This window comes from Lagopus muta, chromosome 7, assembly GCF_023343835.1.
Source record: "Lagopus muta isolate bLagMut1 chromosome 7, bLagMut1 primary, whole genome shotgun sequence".
Lineage (NCBI taxonomy): Eukaryota > Metazoa > Chordata > Aves > Galliformes > Phasianidae > Lagopus > Lagopus muta.
In genome coordinates this window covers 22,797,093-22,803,092 of record NC_064439.1, presented here as the reverse complement: position 1 = coordinate 22,803,092, position 6,000 = coordinate 22,797,093, and positions in this window count along the sequence as shown.

The window sequence follows — 6,000 nt, the reverse complement described above, 5'->3', positions numbered from 1 at the left end:
ATTTTTTTATTTTTTTATTTTTTTAGCTCACCCCTGAATCTGTCACCACAGATTTTGTGGTTTAGGAACCTGAGCAGAGCAAACTGTCACTTCCCTCTTACCCTCATATTGATGTCCTTTGCCTAGAAAGGAAGGGCTGGTGCCTCAGTGTGTCTTGTTCTAATGCAGATTTTGTGCACAATTACATCACACGCACTCAAATCAAAGAATGCAGAAGGACTTTTAGATCTTTTTCTGAACTTAACCACAGTGATATTTTTTATTTGGAGAAGTATGTAGCAATAAATTTTCCTTCTTTTTTTTTTCTTTTTTTTTTCCCCTGACTGTCCTACAACATACAGTTTAGTCTAATATTCATTTTAGTTAATATTAACCCAACAAATAGTACATCCAAACTAGTTATCAGACTTGACTGTTCCCACATGCTTGAGACATCTTACAGAGATAGAAGGAATTTCCTCCCAGAGTTGGTTGCTATTCTCCAGGGAGTCAAAGGGTGCTTGGATGGCTCAGGGAACTCAACAAAGTCAGCAGGACTGATTAAATTTTAGCATCTGGCATAAGTTTTCATGGTTAATTTTAAAAGTAAGTCTGTTCAGCACCTTGCAGAACCATTTCTTGTTTTACACCTACATCATACATAAAAATGTAAGTACATGAATATTTATGTGCTGAAGAAAGATCAGGTCATAAAGACTTATAGGAAGTGCTGGAGCCCAGCTGTCAGAAACTCCTGCTGAGAAAACCATCTGTCTATAATCACACGTCTATCAGTTTTCTGTCTGTAATTACACATGTCTGTCCTCATCCTGAATGCAGACTTCAAAGCAATCAGATTTTCTCCCCCAAATCCTAATATTTCCTATCCTTTCTCTTTCTTCCCTTTTTCCCTCCACATGTAACTGCCCACGTAACTTAATTAGCTCTGCTTTTTTCTTATTTGCGATGATTACACTGTTATCACACAAATGGAGAATCTGCATTTATCCTAAGAGTTTTGAAGATAGCAAGACAACATTTATTGGTAGTGTGACATTTTTATGATCCAAATCATGCTTGCCTTCTGCTTACAAAGAAACTTGTGAATGTCAGACTCTAAGTGATTCTCTAGTATTCTGTTACATTTTATTCCTGCTTTATGGGCTCTCAGATTTACTGAAGTGAAATTGGGAAGGTACTAAACTAGTGCAACGTAAAGGTGATCTAGGATGTCTACAGTTGGTAGTAATTCAAGTAATGTGTACCATTCCAGTACTGACAGGGGGTTATGCCTTATATGATTAGTATTAGAGGGAAGCATGAAATGTAATTGAGTAAAATCCGACATATGTTGATTTATTCTTACTTAAATTATGCAGTTTGGAGTCAGGGTCTTCCAGAGTCTTTTTCTTTTCCACAGGGTAATCTCTGTCTTGCTCAGTGAGAGCACAATTCATGTTTGTCCAGTGCATCATTAATACATCTGCCAGAGCCACAAAAAGAGCCAAGCTTGCTTTATCTAACATGTTTTCTCATTTCCTTGCCTAATAGTAAGGAAGTGAGTTCAATATTCAGTTTTGCATTTCCCATGAGACTTTTGCTGGCTTGACCAACATCTCCTGGCTCTGTAAAAGAAACTGGATTAAACTCTGTTTCGTAATTATTTATATTGAATTCATGCTGAAAAATCCCAGTTCCGTGCCTGCCACTTGGATTGGTTGCACCTTCTGAGAAATACAAAAAACACCCTTCCTTCCCCTGATCTAGATCTACACCCTTCACAGTGTGCAGGCCTCTTTATTTAATGACCTCCATAAGGCCATGAATGAAATGGCTGTAAATGTATTTCTGTATTCTTCAAATAATAGGATTCCTCCTTCTTTTTAGGGTAAAGTATCAACACTCCTAAGAGATATATGCTGAGAATCACTGCATGATTATAACCTGAATATCCTATGTATTAAACCTCACAGAGGATGGCATTGTCTTGTGCAATTATTGACTTGGATAAAGAAATCATTCTTCTGTGTGTACATGTAGTCATGGATTGCCAAAAGATACACTTGCTGTCACTCCCCAGAGTACAAGGGATATTAAAAAAAAATATTTCTGAATTTTCCATCGTAACTCTCTGAAAATTCATGTCTAAGTACAATAATAGTCACCTTGACCACAGTGTATTGGTTTAGTTTTGGGTTGCATCAGTTTTTTTAATCAGAGGGATTTTTTGGGATGTATGCCTGGGTTGATAGGACTCATCACATCTTCATTTTGACACCTCAAATCTATGTATCTTGTCTAAGTTTATCCTGAATATTTTTGATAAAGTAAGTAGAGTGAAAAAAGCTCTCTCTAGGACAGTGTTGCAAGGTAGGTTGGATGAACTGCCTTCTGGAGTTAGCCATGTTCTTGCACAGATTATAGATGCCTTGCTGAGATTTAACAGGACTCTGAAATGGATGAAGTTAGATTAAATTTAATCAGCCTATGCATGAAAGTTCAATTTCATTGCCGCTGCTTGGTGAGAGGAGGTTCACATCATGTTTTGCAGTTTTATCTTGTGAAGATTAGCCGTGTTGACACCATTCCTCCTATCCAGAAGAAAAACAAATAGATAAAACCCTCAAAAGTGCCCGAGTAGCAGCAAGAATAAAGAGGTATTCAGAACGTAAAGGGCTGTGCACAAATAATCCTTGCAGTATTCACTAGGCTCTGCTGATGTCTGTGTGTACATAAACTGACTACACCAGTCAGTAGACTTTTCCATATTATGTTGTTAATGTCCCTCAAGCCTGAAAAGTTGGGCTATCTTTGAGATGTAAAAATGTAGCTAAATTTCCATGCCTGTTTTTCAGGTTATAACACAGACAAGATTGCCAGTGAATGTGTGGTAGCTGTGGTTTTTTTGATGTGGACACCTGCGCAGTAGACCCTGCACTGACACCCATCTTTCATTTGGCTGTTACGCGCTCCTTAGACAGCAATCACTTTCAGTCAGTGTTGCACCGTTCTGCATAGCAGTATGTGAGCCGAACCAGGAGGCCTTCACTGTGCTGATCCCCAGAGTGACAACTGCTTCCCATCGATGGTCACTTAAGATAGAAAAACATTTCTCAGGGCACCAAATGGATCTTAAGAAACTGAAAATCTGCATGTGCTTATTTGCGAAAGTGTGCATTCTAACTTAATTGTATTGCTATTGCTTTGACATTAAACTGAATTCTTAGTCTTCGTCTAGCCAGCCATTGTATTTTTGTTACAAATGAATGGAAAATGGAAACCACATGAAATGAAGCTCTGACAACTTTTATCTGTATTTTCAGATTAACCATAATAAATGTGTTTTGCCACTTACAAATTACACTGCAGTTCAGTTTAGATTAGTGGAAAAACTGTTGTTTGCCAAAAGAGTGAAGGATGATGACTGAGGCCCGAAAACCCATGATATTTTTGTTAATTGAGAACTTACTTCAAACATTTCATTTTTCTGAACCTTGGTGGTCCTTGGAGCAGCTTTCCATGTTACCTTATTCCTTGCTCTCTCTATCCATGGAAAAAGCACAAAGCTTTTAAGCAATCTGGTTCAAGTACTCCATACTGGAAAACTGGATCAGAAAAAAGCCCCTCTGAAGTGCTCTGTGAGCCATGCTCCTCTAGAAGCAGCTGATTTAACATCTGCAGCTGCTGCTAGCAAACAGAAAACCGGTCTCCTTTGTAACTTCATTTTACAGCATGTTAAACCTCAACTGCAAATATTGTTTAAAAAAAAAAAAGGAAGTGCAATCTGATTTGCCTGAATAGCAGCACTTTATTGTCGCTTTATCAGTCAGAGTTCCTTTGAAGGGATTCTGGTTACCAAGAAAATTTGCCAGATCAGAATGGTTATACTTGTTCACTTATTTCATCAGGTCCTGAAACAATGCCTGTAATTGTATTGCCAGTGATATATTATTAACAAAATATTTTGTTGCTATGCAGTTCTTCCTGTCTTATTGATGGGTTATCTATCTCAAATTAGCAATAAGCCACACAGGCAAATCTTACATGCATAGATCAACAAACTTTAAATCATAGATTGCTTAGCTTCTTTGTTAAACATAGTGAATATGCAAGACAGAAGCATCTTCCTTGTTTTTAGGTATTTCTTGTTCTTAGCCATTTTCATTGTGGTGTCTCAAGGTCATTGTATTAGGACTCAGGTGGGTCTTCATGGGCTTTTGAAAGGGGATTTTGTATTTAATGGAAAAAAAAATTTCTTATTCTAAAACAGTTAAGGGTTCAAGATCAAGTAAAAAGGAATAAGATCATTTTGGAGCTTCCCAAATGTATCCAAGAGGCTGCCTCTCAAGCACAAATTTCTACTGTGCCCAAATGCTTGCTTATAGCCACTTTGAGTCTGCTTTGATCTGCCTTCATAAGGCTTTGGAAGAGGCATCTGCTAAAAAGTAGGCAGTATATTTTTCTGACTTCTCTGTGATATTGCTTTTATTTTGGCCTGCTTAGAGAAGGACGTACATATCATGAGTACCTAGAATTCTGTTCAGCACTGAAACAACGGCAAGAACTAGTTCACTCCTTAGATTCGTTCTGAAAGTTCATTCTGTGTGCTCAATTGGGCATAAGTCGTAAGACTGTCCAAAATCTGCCTGTGATTTCAAGCCACTGCTTCCGAGTGATGCTCACAGCTGAATTTTGAAGCCTATACAAAGACAACAATTCTTGTTTTCTTATGGCTAAATGAACAGCAATAACAGCAAAGAAGTCTCAGCAACCTGATTGACTACTTCCACATTTGTTTTTCCTTCCTGCCCAACAGGTCACACAGCGAAGGTGTCAGAGGTGACAGCTTATATCCCTTTGTATTGGAAATTTGCTATTAAATATTTGTAATATTGGTGAGCATTTCTTTCACTTCCAAAGTAGAAAACAACCATTTTCTACCGTATTCCAGGATTCAAAAGGTAGTGGTGTGGGAGAAGTATACTGTTCCCTGATTATTTTTTATAGCGCAAGGAAGCACATTTCTATTTTAAAACTTTTGTTTTATTATGAGCTGTCTCATGACCTCTGCCTATGGTAGATATCTATCACAGCCAAACACAAGGGCTGAGTATTAGCTTCCTGAAAGAAAATATGACTAAAGTGCAGGCGTTACTGATAAGAAAAATATTGAGTCATCTAAAGTAGAATCTTTATTCTGTTCTCCACCCCATCTGTATTTTTCACTTTTTAATGAAAAAAATAAAAATGTTGGTAAGTCAGCACTAACAGGAACCACTTAGGAAAACAGACTACGAGGGAGAACTTTGTGACTATATTAAAAAAAAGCATATATAGGGGCAAGATGATTTGAAGTGGTATAAAAGTCACAATAGCAAAGTTGGTCTTAGTCAAATAACACCATGAATCTGTGCTATTATAATACCACACATTTCTTATCTTCAAAAGAAAAAAAAGAGAAAACTGTACATTTTTTGTTGCGTATCTTCACTGATTGAATCACACTCAAAACATAGAACAGTCTTGGATACAGAAAAAATATTTTATTAAACATACAAACATCTAAATTAAATGCTGGAAGTATAATTTGACTAAAATATTTTAGGATCCAAAGTGGCTGGTGTTCTATTTAAAATGTCAAGACCAAGCTCAAGATGCATATGGAATACAATTATCATTACCTTTCAGTGGTTGACTGGTACCCAACTAATATGTTGTGTCTTCAGAAATACTCCATCAATCCCATTTTAATAGCACAAAAGGAAAAGGCAAGAGTTCTCTGGGATATTGTGTTTGCACATTCACCTTCACAGCATTCTCTGTACGTGGACACAAGTATTTTCAGTTCAAACTTCGTAAGGCACTCTAGATGACGTAGTTTAACTACTCAGAATCAGTGACTTATGCTTTCAAAATACTAAACGCTAATTAAGAAATTTACTTAGACTGAACTTGGTTTTGAAGTTTAATAGTCTTTAAAATCAACAAAAATAAATTTGAATTATGTATCTCAACCAGTAT